A 14369-nucleotide genomic window follows, 5' to 3' on the forward strand; every position below is an offset into this window, starting at 1 on the left:
TTCCCTGAGAGAAAAAAAAAAAAAAGCAGGAAAAATCCTAATCTCCAACACCTTTATACTTCTGCAGGACTGTATTCTGGAGTCTTCTATGACTAAAGTCAACTAATGTTCATTACCTTCAGTACACATACTAAGAATGAATATAATATGGTTTAAAAGGTCCACCCAGTTCAGCAGGAAATAGAACAGGCTTTTTCTTTGACCTTTAAGAAAGAGACTTGGAAAATTCGTTGAAGAAAAGCCTATTCATCTGAGATATACAGACCCCAGCAAAGCACTGTAGTGTATGGCGGACCTCAAGTGTGAGTAGCCTCACTGCAGGCAATGGGTCTGTCTGGAACTTAAAGGCAGCACTAGTTATTTCTTATGTGTATTGTAGTTGAGCCCTGGGGTGTCAAGCTGGAGCACAGCCCTGCTGTGTAATGAACTAAAAAACAAACAAACAACAACAAACACCAAAACAAAAACCCCCAACAAAAGAAAAACCAAACAAAACCACCAAAACACAAACACACACACACACACACACACACACACACACACACACACAAAACCTTACAAAAAAGCCCCCAGCCAACCAAAAAATAAAACAAACAAACAAACAAAAAAACCCCAATGCAATAGATTATGCTAAAAAGCTGAAATTTTCAGGGTGGGTTCATTTTTCATTAAGACCTGTCTGAAATAAAATAATCTAATTGCCTGATGTTCGGGTATGGAAAGTGGCATCCAGGTATAGAAAATACCATCCAGACAGAATTTCCTTGTTCTTTCTGTCTCATCCCTAACTGTATAGCTGGAAGCACTGAATTTTTTAATCTGACAATTTCAAACTATAACAAGTGGAGGATATTTGCATGACAAATGGAGTTTGCACAATCTAAAGAGGAAATAGCCAAACAAGAGAGATAAGCAGAGATTTAAATCTGTTTTTTTTCATTCCTCATTTCTCTCTGAAAAAGCATTCTTTCTTAAGGCTAGACCCAGAAAAGCTTTCTGCCATCTCACATGATGCTGTAATAGGAAAAAGGTTTGGAAGTCTCTGACTTTCTGAAGAAAACCCCATCTCTTACAAGGAATTTGTGATGTGTTTCAATGTGTGGATCCCATAAGCAACTGCAGTACACTTCCAACAGCTTCAGTGAAGAAAGGATTTACATAAATCCAATAAAAAAGCTTACATTTGTCATCATATGATAACATTTCAAACTAGCATGTGGAAAATGCAGCCTAATAGAATTAACTACAGAATTGGATGGCTGAGGACATTTCAGTCAGATTAATACTAATCTTACAATGATTTATAGTGTGAGGAAACTTTCTCTACAAAATAAACACACTGGAGTCAGTTCAAAAATATCATAACTGTTGATTTCAATGTTATTACACCTGAAATATACTAAAATTGTCTTAGCAAGAGCCCTCTTCTACAGTTTTTAACTACTATTAGTCCCATTGCCTTTAAGAGCCTAAATTAGACTGTGAATTAATCCAAAATTACTGTTTCTTTGCTCTTCTTCAGAGTTGAATGTTAGTCCTGTGCTTTGTGGGCTGAGTGCTGTGGGCTAAAATTTGAGAGCTGCTGAAGCAAGAAATTGTTTTGCAGTGGCAGTACAAAAAAACCTCTACAACAAACTCAGTGTACAACATACAACAGAAATATCATTCTAGATGCAGAAACTGCTCTGGATTGTTGAAGTTCCTTGTGGGTTCAGCAATAGGTAAATTCAAAAAGCTGCTTGCCTGTAAAACATTTGACCAAAAATGAATCAGCTTCCAGCATTATTCATTCAAGACACTCATCAGATTCTTCAACCTTGCCATCAGCATCTGACCTAAACCTCTGTATCCCTGAATCTCTTCAAACATCTCTGTTCAGAACCAGTTTAAGCCCTGCAAGTCCAATGCATAACCTTGTGTAAGTGACACTGAGATAACTCTTCATCCCACTACACTGAGCAATCCTGAGGAATGAAACACGTGAGCAGGAAGGAACCCACTTCAAAAAACCTGGCAAATAAAGCAGCTAAAATTAACATCAGTAAAAATGTTATCATGTCCATATATAACAAAATGAAATACATCTAGACTGCCCCAGAGTTTCTAGCAGCTTTTCAAAGGAAGACCAGTTGTATTTTGTTGTGAGCACAAGCACCTTCACCAAGCTGCCAGGTAGCTGCTCAGATCTTGGAGGAACATTGTCAGTGTAGGTGGACAATCCAGAGCCATGACAGATGAAAAAGAACAACTCCTGTTTCCTGGTGCATGATGCCTGATCCCACAGAAAGAGGAAGGGATGCACATTCATCTTTCCCTTTGCTTCTGGAGAGTAAGAGAAGCTTGGTGGTGCTTGCGGCAAAGTGAAAGTTCCATGCTTTCCGTGTTTTGAATTCTATATTCTAATTTAAGGTTGCATTCCTGGAATTCAGTTGGTCCCTAAAATATCTGTAAGCCTTCACCAGCTGCAGAAGACAGTCTCACCAGACTTGTTGTGTTAGATACAATAAGACCTCCAGGACAGAGCAGAAATAATATCCTGTTTTGTTGGCTCCTTGAAAACAGAGCTACATAAGTGCATGGACAAGACAAACTGGAAGAAAGTAAGGACACAGCACACAAAGTGAAGAATGCCAGTGCGAAACCAGACATGTTATAAGTCTTGTTTTGTTTAGTTTTGGGCTGGGGAAGAGGGACAAGCTATGAAAAAAAGTATCATAGAATCCTTAAGGTTGGAAAAGACCTCCAAGGCCATTGAGTCCAACCTTTGAAAGCACCATGTCACGTAAGTACTAGACAATAGCCAAAGGTCCTTTATTTCAGCTGCTCTATACCTGCTTTATTTAGGTGAATTTTCCAGAGACCTCTCTCACACAGATTTTTACAAAAGTTGCATACAAAGAAAGAGTATTTGTTGCACCTTATCCCGTCCTAACTCTGTATAGTTTTGCACACAGATGATTTAGGTGTCTTGGTTTGAACTGAAATATTGCAAATATTACTATACTAATTCCAGTTTTATTGTCTCAGTACTACTAAAAACTGTCATCACTTCAGCCATAAAAGTTGTTTGATTCTGTGTGAATTAACAGCTCCAATAATGAAAAGGACTTGTTGGAAGTACTTGACAGGTTTTTTTACTGTAGAGGAGATTAGTAATATTTTGGCTACATTAATTATTTATCTCACTACCAAAAGAACCTGAATTCTTCGTGAAATGGTCCTGATAATATGGGTTAATGATACAAGTCCTCTTGATCTTTCTCATGCTCACAGTAATGCTCGCTTCACTTTCATAAACTGACTGTATTCTCTCAAATCTTTCAGGGCTCTTTGCAGCATTGCCACTAAGGCTTCAATCTCACTCAACACAGTAATTAATCTCAAAGCTCACTAGAGAACTCTTTGCAATGTATTTTAAGTGACGTTTCTGTCTTGTCATGTGTCATTTAGACAGTAATAAAATGACAGTGGCTGGCACAAAACTAGAAGGATCAGACTGTATATATTAGATCAGACTATATATATATATATATACCATAATGCTAACAATAAGGCAAAACTGTTTGTTCCAGTCAAGTTTGGAAAGTCCTTAAGTATATCCTTTCCGTTTTCCAGAATAAATTCCCTTCTAAGCTCAAAAGGGGAAATGTTGATATTTGAAAGCCTCATTGCTTTGAAGATGAAACACAGTTTAGTTTAAACATGAGAAGAAAACAAAAAGAAATATGTGCATGTGGAATATGGATTAATAAAAAATAAATGTTAAGTCAATAAATGTTATTATCTAAAAGAAATTCTAATAATTGCTACTGTATTACTTGGAGTCTGAAAATAGCTTTAACTGTTAACGAATACAATTTGGTGCAATTTACTGTGTTAAGATAACATATTTAGCAATATGCACTGCCTTGAACCAAGTAGTAAAAGCAATCTGTGAGTGAATACTAAAAAGGTTCTTATACTAATGAAGAAATCTACTTAACACAAAATTTCAAGAGACAAATATATCCACTGTCAAGCACCAGCTGTTCTAGAATTTTGTGTTTATTTTATAGAGGATGTAGGTACTAAAAACGTGCCCTTCACCCTTTCAGATTGGGCATAAATATTTCACTAAAGAGAATTTTGAACATGCTTATTTTGTATTTTGAAAGAAGAGTAAGAAAAATCCTGTATGTGTTTGTGTAAATACACTCAAACACTGCAACAGTATTTGTTGCTTGTAATGGTATTTTTGAATGGGATCGGTCTTTGAAAACTTAGTCACAAGGGACTGCAGCTACTGCACTTGCAAATGTTAATGCTTCTGGCTGCTGTTCCAACATTCCAGCAGCCTGCCAAAGGGTGATTGGGAAGCATTTGGCGTGCTGCACTATCTAGCTCTGATCACATTCCCTCATATTCTCCTTCCTCCTCTCCCTCCTTGGTTGACATAATTTTCCACTAGCAGTTTAGAAATTGAAAAAAAAAAAGAAAAAATAACAAAGTTTCCTTTTATTTCTTAATATTCAGAAGTCCCACTGATCCTTCAGTAGGAGGCTTGTATATGAAAGGATGACAAGGTTGGGTTATAAGCAAAATTCATATTTGAAAAATGGCAAAATATGCTCTAAGCTTTAGAGAGGATTAGAATGCAGCAACACCAGGTTTCTGTTTGCTACTGTAATCCAGGCAACTGGACAGCATAAAGTTATGCAAAATAGACCAAAAGTGTCCTATTAAAACCACAGTCTTGCTTAAAAGTTATTTCTTTTCATATTCTTCCAAAAGAAATAAGCAATAAAGATACCATCCTACCTAAGAAAAGCATGCAAAAAGCAACAAAAAACTGTAGCCAGTTATTGATATCTCAGTGATGCCATATTTTGGTGCTCAAGTATTTTGTATCTCATTTGTGGTTTCTACACTGCCTCACACTCCTTGTTAACATTTGATTAAGACATCACGTAGTGACTTGAAGGTGATATGGCAGCTGCCTCCAGGCAATTTAAAACAAAAAAATAGAGGTGTGATTGTGCCCACACACATATGGACTGTATTGACTTACACAGAACTGTCCTCTGAGACTGGTGACAGAAAGCCAATGAGTCTGGGGCATCATCTGTGCCCTGAGAAATGCTGCTCTGACTGAAGATTCTGCTGCCGTGTTTGGAGCAGTGTATTAACTCTCGCATAAACTGCCTGCACACACTTCTGTATTTTAAATGCGGTTCATTCTTTCATGGTTTTGTGAGCCTCTGTTTGATGACAAAGTAGCTCTTCGCTTGTCAAAGGCTGAATGCCACTTCTGTACAGCGCTGGAGCTTTTTGTGCCTAGCTATCAGTGCATGCCAGTGTTCCACAGCAAAGTGATGAATTCATAAAATGGGCTAGCTGCTCAGCATTAAACATTCTGCACCACTAGGATGTGATAATCATACTGACTTTTGAGAAAATGTTTTGGGGTTTGGTATTACAAAAAGTCTTTGTGTCTTGGAGTTGATGCTCTAACCCTTACTACTAAGAGGAGACTTCTGCAGCATCCCCCTACACAACCCACATCCTCCCCACTAAAGAGTGTCCTTGCTGATGCGCTCAACTTTTGTCTAGAAGGGCTCAAGAAGGATTCCTTTCCCTTTTTACAGATGCCAGCAACAGAATAAATGTTCTTTCCCTCAAGACTGTTTTTGGAAAACAAGATATTGCAAGCATTTGAGGAAACAAGCATTCTCACTGAAAATATTCACACAGCTGTTTTTCTAAGTGTTTGCAAACCATTCAGAAACAGTGATGTAGGATGGAGTGACCAGTAACACTTCAAAAACCTGGAGAGCTGAGATTCATTCATTCAATATGTAAGGAAGATGAGCACCTCTCTTGCCTTTAATTCCTCTGCAGGGTTTTTTACATTAATATGTATATGCAGGCCCTGTTGCTCTCTTTATAGATAAAGTTTTGGAAAACTGGAGGAGTTTCTTATTAATGCTGAAGCTAGAATGTGAAAACATAGCCATTGACTATATGTGGTTACAAAGTATATATTTTTCTACATGTAGACATTAGCTTGCTTACATCTCTGAATATAGTGCTAAACAGTTGCTCTTAGCAGTTTCTCACGTTTATTTGAGCACTGCATTCAAGTGATGGACTCCTGGAGGCAGAGTATTTTATGTCAGAGAAATGAGAAGAGCTGCCCTGAGTATACAGCAGACAAAATTCTCTAATCTAGACCTGCTTAGATATGGGCTCCTGCATCTATATTTCACACAAAGTCACCAAGCTCCTAAGAATTACAGAGCTTCTGATGCTTTCACTGATTTATATTGTTTTCAGGTACCTAAATTAGAAACTTGGTTTCAGGAGACATTATTCACAGTTTAAATGTAATGCAAAATGCAGCTATTCAGTGCAGACATTCTAACTGCTTTAAAACTGTGTTCAGGTGTAGAGTCAGTTACTTAACTGGGGAATCAGAATTTGTTTATTATCTCTCTATTTCAGTTTCTTTACATCAGTCAATCACCCCTGGTTGTGTAAACACAAAACTGCTAAGCCCTTTTTTAAAAAATGTGTATCACATAATGTGTTCTTTTAGTGTTTGAGCCCGTGCCCATTGAGGTCAATGACAAAGCTTCTATTGATGTCCATGATACAGAATCAGGCCCCAAGGCTCAAAGAATTGGTGCATTGTTAATCTCTTGGTGCTAGCAGGCAAAAGGGCTTCTACATGCATATCCCACTGCCAATAAATGAATGCCAAGCAGTCAGCACTTCATGCACCCAAAGAATACATACTTCATATCCATTTAGGTTTTAGAAGTCTAAATGAAGTACAGCCCCTCTCTAGGCTCCCAAAACTAATTTCTCTACCTTTGGATTAAAGCATCATTATTGAATGACCCAAATTTTGCTGAATTAATCAGACCAAACACAAATCTAGCATATTTTTGTATGGAAGAGAGGTAGTCTGTTTGTTCTATTATCTCCTCTGTCATTGATCCTGTACAGTACATTTTACAGGGTAAAGTTTTGAAACTATTAACTGCCCTGTTCCCCCATAGTACTTCACAAATTTGATTGATTTCTAGTCATTTCATTCAGCCCTGACCTTGCTGTGTTACAGTCATTTCTGTGGTTCCAAATCCAGTTAATCTGTGCTCAGTGTCTGAATTTACAGCTGAACAGCCAAAATATTTAAATATTAACTAACCTTCGCTTCTTTCTAAATTCTTTTTGGCTTCCTAAATTGTTATGATATGATCTCAGTACTTTTCATGTGAACTGTACGGGCATATCCTGAGGCCTGTAATCCTTTCTTTGGCAAAAAATCTACTGAAGATGGAAGTACACTCCCAAAATCTGCAAGGCTCAATCTCACACTTTTTTCAGGAAACAGACTATTTAGAGAATACCTGTTGATGTCTTTGAAACACTGAAAAGCATTAGGCAAGGAGGATAAGGATTGGCAGGGATATAGGCAATTTTCTAATAATCTGAATCCATAGATAAGGAATATTATCATATTTATGTGAAACACCTTTCCTTTTAATGCTGCTCCTGGAATAAAAGAGATGCTTTTGAGATCAAACTACTTTTCACCTCTAATGATTTAGAGTAGAAATCATAGCATCACAGAATGGTTTGGGCTGGAAGGGACTTTAAAGATCACCCAGTTCCAGCCCACCTGCCATGGGCAGGGACACCTTCCACTGGGCCAGCCTGCACAGGGCCCCCCCCATCCAACCTGGCCTTGACACTTCCAGGGATGGAGCAGCCACAGCTTCTCTGGGCAACCTGTCCCAGGGCCTCGCCACCCTCACAAGAAAGAATTTTCTCCTAATGTCTAATCTGGATCTACCCCTTTTCAGTTTAAAGCTGTTCCTCCTTGATCCATCACCACAAGCAATTGTAACAATTTCCTCTCCAGCTCTCTCGTACTCTACCAAGCAGAGTCTCAGAGGCCAAATCTGCTCTGCCGAGGTCCAGGGCAGTGAGCTGCTCTGTGTGCCCTCCTTGCTGCTTAAGGATCTAGAACTCCACCACTTCATGGTCACTTCATGGGCTCTACTGAGCAGGAGGAAAAGCCATTGAGCTGAAATCCACACAAAGCCCTGCGTGAGCAATACTGCCCAGAGTGGAAAATGTATTCCTTTCACACAGCCACTTAGCAGCACTGCTCACATTTTTAAAAATCAAGTTTTGCTGCCTTTTGTGACAAAAACAGGCTTTCATTTCTCTCTTGCTTCTGTTTCAGAATGAGCTTTTTTTTTTCAGAAAGAGCCAACACAGCTTCCGTACGCACATCAGATTCTTATAAGCAACTTCAACAGGACTGAAAGTTTCAGAAGTTTCAGTGTGTTACACTCGATAAACCTCACTGACAAGTTTCAGGCTGCAAGGATGTCACTGGGGGTGCAATTTGAAGGCAGGGGTATCACACAGACACCATTGAAGGCTTTCTTTAGCCTTTAAAGACTGTACTTGGTTGTGAGATTGGGAAGGGAGAGAATATGACTTCACTCTCTCAGGGCCCCAGACAAGTTAGCAGAACTAAGAGCTTGAAAGTGAATTTTTAATCTTAAAAGGAATGTTTGATACAAGTAATCAAGAGATACATAGGATTCCACAATTCCATTTTCACAAAGCTGCTGTGAAATATTTATTTCTGGGTCAGTTGGAAGCACTCAACTTTCTGAATTAGAAATATATTTCTTTTGTGTGGAATGTACACATACATATACTGCATGTTTTTATTACATGTGATGATCATGACCTAATCAAAATAAAATTAGAATAGCATGCCTCTTTTTTGCATTTGACATTTAATGACTTGGAGTCCAGTCTGATGTCAGTAATGGTTTCCAATTCACTGTACTAGGGACCAGAACTTTTATCTCAAGCATTATTTACTTTATATGTATTTTTATATTTCTAGACTTATCAATCAGATCTAGCGTGATGACCTTGAGACAGTCTGTGAACTTTGAAAAATGCTGTTGCAACTAAGAGCTGCCATTCACCTTCCTGTTAGCTTGAGTAGTCTAAGTGGTCCTGTATGTTCCAAAAACCTCACTAATTCAGCAAAAGTCTTTTGATGAACACAAACTAAATTGAGAGGGTAGATCTTCCCTGATGAACCAATTTTGGAAATTTTAGTTATGTTTTGTCATCAAAATGAATGTTGCTGACGGATGTGAGAAGTGCTGTCAGCTGATCTTTGTGGGTTTAGCTTACAGCTACAGTTCTAACAAAATTTTCATGTATCTATTTTAGAAGATCATTATCACCTTTTTGAAATATAACATAATCAAGGCATATGTGAGTGTAACATTATGGGGACCAATGACTATTTGTAAATATGAGAACTACAGGAATAATCTGTTATGAAAAACTGGCATCTATATTTCATCCTGAAAATATGCAAAAATTTGTTGACTTCTGGTTCATTATTGTGCAAGTATGGAAAATGTATTCACTGAGAATAAGTGAAACAGCTGGATTCTGGTCTTGCTTTAAGCACCAATCTCAGCACTTACTAACTTCCCAATGTCATCTCCAATGTGAAATAGCTCTTTTAGCCTGTGCAAAGCTCATGCTGCAGTCGAGGAGGCTGTGGCCTGAGCTAAAACAGCAGAACATATCTGGAGAACATGATCACACTCATAAAGCCCTGAGACTATGTGAAGATGTCCATCATGGCCCAGCGTTTACTTGGGTTGACAGCAGGTCTGCAGGAATGGTTCTCAGGCTGCTAATTGTCAGTAACTGGAGTTTCTTTAAGTATTGACTCATGCACTGTTCCGGGACAATTTCTGCCTTTTCTGAATTTTTTTCATCCTCTGAATTACAGTGTGATCCCTGAGCCTCTTTTTCCTCGTTAAGCAGGGCTTCTCCCCAGAAATTGTATGTGAACTGCCCTGTTAGAGAAACACCACTGGGCTGGTGATTATTTGTACACAGATCTGCCACTGACTGCTGGCTGAACAGGAGTTGAGATAACTCCTGGCACTCTGAGCCATATTTTACAGCTACCCATTGTTGTATTTACAACAATGCAGCTGGCTGAGGTGACATCTCTCAGCATTCTTCTGCAGAGGGACAGAGCATGTGGGACAAAGGGTCATCTACTGAGCAGAGGTGTATAAACTGGCAGGTGGTTTCTAGCTAGAGCCAAGTGGGAGATAAATTATTCAGAAACTACAGGCCCCAGGAGATGCAAATCTTGAAAAACTCTAGTCATTACAGTCCAATTCATGAAGAATTAGAATAATGCCCTGTTTTTTCCTTACTTAGCACAGATACTTGTTTTTCATTATCTCAACACATTAGTAAATCCATAAAAGAGAATATTTATCCTCCAAGCTGAATTCACAATCCAATCAGATGTATACAGCAAACACATGAATTCATGTGTGCCTTAAAGCAAAACCCCTCACTGAAAACTTCTGGAGTGCTGCTCTACTTACAAGTTGAATTCCTTTGCAAGAGCAAAGCCAGGTTCAAGGTTCATGTATATTTAGGCATAAGGGATTGTGTATAATTGGTGCAATGGGGTAGACCTAAAGCTATGAATGAGCTTGCACTGAAAACATACCCTTTGGTGCTGCTGTCATTGGATTCCACATTTGACAGCAGAATTTTTCCCTAAAGAATAACAGAAACAAATACTTTCCAAAAGATTTCCAGCATGTCACTTTTCATATATACTTAATACTTCAAAACCTTATAACAGCACTCCAGAAATTTACAGCAGCAAGGGGACCTATTTAGCAATGCCTTTCCAGTAATCTGCATTTTTTTTTAACAGCATAATTATGTTAGAAATGAGGAAAGCAACTGTGTATTCATGGTCCAATTTAATAGGCCCCAATACTTTGCTAAAGCACTGCAGTGGATCAGTTGGAGTTAATTATTTTACAAGATTATATTGCAAATAACAACAGTATGTCAAAGTAATGCATAATGTCTGTTTTGCAACACAAAAGAGAGAAATTTCAAACTTAAATCTAAAATTACGTCTTTGCATTTCCTCAATTCACTACATAACACTTAAAGTGTTACAGCCCCAAAGAGACCTTGTGTAAAACTGGCCACTTCTTAGCTAACCCTTATGTGATAACTGCCTACAGATAATTAACAAGAAGGTCTTAAGGACAACCCTGAATTGTCTTGCTTTGGGGAATTTAATTAACTGGTTAATTGCTGTGAAAGTAATTGTAGAAGTGGATGCTGCTCCAAGTTAGTGTCATAACTTAGGTGTAGGAGGCAGAGCAATTGTTTCTGAAAAGGAGTCATTTTTCTGTAAACAGGTTTCAAGGTAGAACTACAAGGTGACCTCTGTGCCACTTTCTTCTTCCAAAAAAAATTTTTTAAAAAATCCATGCTCTTGTTTTTTTTATACTTCCCAATGTATAATGAACAATAGTTTATGAATTATTTTAAACATAAAAATTCTAGTCCTTACTTTCCTGCTGTTCCCTAGCCTCCCTTGTATCTCAACACTATGGATATGTAGGAACAAAATGGGCTATTAGCTTTATTCAAAGACCATTGAAGTCAATAGAATGCTGCTTAATGAATGTAATGGTTTTTAGATTAAACTCTAGGTTTCTGCATCACAAGTACCAAGGAAATAGCATCTGACTCATGGAAAGGAAGGACTTGACTTGATTTGCATTCATTGTTTTGTATTTGCTAAAAGACATAAATTATTATGAGATTGAGCATCCGTTATGGTTTGATGTTCTAAACAGTTCTCTGTAGCACCAGAGGGGCCTCCAGTAGCAAGGAGAACAATCACATTTGATATCTCTAATATTTAGAATGCAATATAACAGGTAAAATAATAATTTGAAGCAAGAAATTTCTTTATATTTTTTAATTTAATTTTTCACTCTGTAAACAGGGTTCTTCATGGAGTACACATGCAAGTAAGCTAAACAGTAAAAACAAATGTTAAATTGAAGATTTGGGAATAATTTTTAAATTAAAGGACTTAAAGCGTAAACTTTAGTCTCATGGAAGTTAAATCTGATACATAGATCACTCAGTGGTGTGTATAATTTTTGATCAGAATTTTTGTGCCATGAAAAATATATTTACTGCAGAAAAGTTGAACAGAGACTATTTTCCCTACTCCACAGCTGAATTTATTTCATTGATCTAAGATGCTTTACACTGGATTAGGATTTGATCCAGTATATTTTAAAAAGCAACAGAAAGAACTGTGGGACTGTGAACGCCAAACAGATGGGTGCTCCTTCCTTGACTTTGCCTGAGCCAGTTACACTGTGAAATCTGCTTTCAAACTCACTGAAAGTAATGGCTGTATAAACAACAGAGCTTCATCATCGAAAGTAGGGTGCTTTAGCAACATCATGAGTTAGATTAAGTTCCTAAATATAGACATTCAGTGATACCTTCGTGTTAGTGTTTGTGTGCTTAGCTGCTATTGAGTATTTATGAGGACCCAGGAGAACTCAAAAGAGGATTCTAGCAGTTCACATGTTCAACAGCAATTTCGGGTTGAACTGCTACTAAAACAACATCTAACAGATGATAATAAATAAATATCTCTTTTCCTGTAAATCAGGTCTCTGGACTCCTTGGGACATTTCTGGTCTACTTCTGAAGAATCCACAAAAGGTAATTGAGGAGAGTAAATCTATTGCCAGCCATCTTCGGTTTGCTATATAAGGACCACTGCATATCTTCTGGAAAATGCTTAAGACTCTTCACATTGATATAAGGTGAGAATTGCTATTACAAAACCCTGCTGCAATTGTGGGGGATTTTTTGCTTCTTATGCCTTCTGTTGTGCTGAAAGAGCAATCAAACAGGCAGTCAGTTTTATGCTGTAATTATCAAGACCCAGAACAATTGCTACAAGGTGTGACTTACAAAACCAAACAACTTTTAATTAGAGATGGAAGTTTCATAAAGCATGAGAACACTTCTGTTAACACTGGCTATATTGTTAATATCAGATATTTTCAAATAATAAGCCACTGGTTTTCTGAAGGATTTGCTTTTCTCCCAAACACTGCAGATTATTAGAACCATGTTGTTGTTCACAACAACCTAAGTGTACAATGTAGCCATCTTGTACTTTCAGTTCACCTCAATGAAATCAATGAAATCAATGAAACAAATCGTGTTGGATGAAACTCAGCTCTGTGCAGATGAACAACGTAAGGTCCTTCACAATATGACAAAGTATGTTTTTGTTGGGGGTTGGGTTTCTTGCCTTTTCTTCCTTTTTAGTTTAGTATTTCCTCCTATAAATTGCTAGGAAGCACAAACTTCAGAAACAAAGGAAATGACCAAGCTCAGGAGAGGAGGTATCTGGTCACACTTCTCTTCTCTGGGAGTTTCTCTCTGAGGGGAGAGATACCAGGAGAATTAGGCAGGTAAAGAATGGGGGCTGGGGGCAGCTGTTAGCTCTCCTTCCCCCTCTCTCTCTCAGCTGAGGAGGGGGACGGTCAGAGCTGCTCTTTGGGGAAAGGAAGTCACTGCCACCGCCATAACCCAGCCTCGAGCTGCTTCTTCTGCTGCGGGTGATGAGCCCTGCTCGCTTGAGCAGCCACTGAACTGGGACCTTATTGACACCTGCCTCACTGAAAGAGGGACCTACCCCCATCTGCTCAGGTGTCTGGGATCCTGAGCTCGGCTCTCCCTGTCCTGCTCAGAGCTGGGTCACCATTTCTTTGGTACTGCTCTGAGTTTTTCCTACGCTGTGGCCCTACGCGCCCTGCCCTGCCAGGATGCGCCGCAGTTCCAGCTACTGCCACACAGCTTGCGACACATCTCATCCACCACCCATCATGGGATTTTTTGCTCATTCCTGCCATTCCAGCTTGGTGCTCCTCAGAGTCCTGCTGGGCTCTGGGATCGGCTGCCCCAGGGTTTGTGGAGCGAAGCCTCTCCTCCATCCCTTCCCACCTGGGCCCAGCGACCATTGTGTGATCTGAGCCTGCCCCACAGCATCCCTGCAGCCATGGGGGAATCACTGCCCTGCCCTGCCCTGCCCACAGCATCCCTGCAGCCATGGGGGAATCACTGCCCTGCCCTGCCCTGCCCCACAGCGTCCCTGCAGCCATGGGGGAATCACTGCCCTGCCCTGCCCTGCCCCACAGCATCCCTGCAGCCATGGGGGAATCACTGCCCTGCCCTGCCCTGCCCCACAGCATCCCTGCAGCCATGGGGGAATCACTGCCCTTCCCTGCCCTGCCTTGCCCTGCCCTGCCCTGCCCTGCCCACAGCGTCCCTGCAGCCATGGGGGAATCACTGCCCTGCCCTGCCCTGCCCACAGCATCCCTGCAGCCATGGGGGAATCACTGCCCTTCCCTGCCCTGCCCTGCCCTGCCCTGCCCTGCCCCACAGCATCCCTG

At 39.6% G+C, this 14369-nt stretch overlaps 1 long non-coding RNA gene across 1 annotated transcript in view; it reads left to right on the forward strand.

The window, feature by feature from the left end:
• Positions 1-14169, forward strand: part of LOC110480443 (uncharacterized) — a 421448-nt gene extending 407279 nt beyond the window's left edge. Inside the window, exon 4 of the long non-coding RNA XR_014952404.1 lies at positions 12572-14169. This is a non-coding gene — a long non-coding RNA (uncharacterized LOC110480443). The remainder of the gene's footprint in view (positions 1-12571) is intronic.
• Positions 14170-14369: the final 200 nt, after the last annotated feature.

Source organism: Lonchura striata, chromosome 4A (assembly GCF_050655825.1).
Source record: "Lonchura striata isolate lonStrDom1 chromosome 4A, ASM5065582v1, whole genome shotgun sequence".
NCBI lineage: Eukaryota > Metazoa > Chordata > Aves > Passeriformes > Estrildidae > Lonchura > Lonchura striata.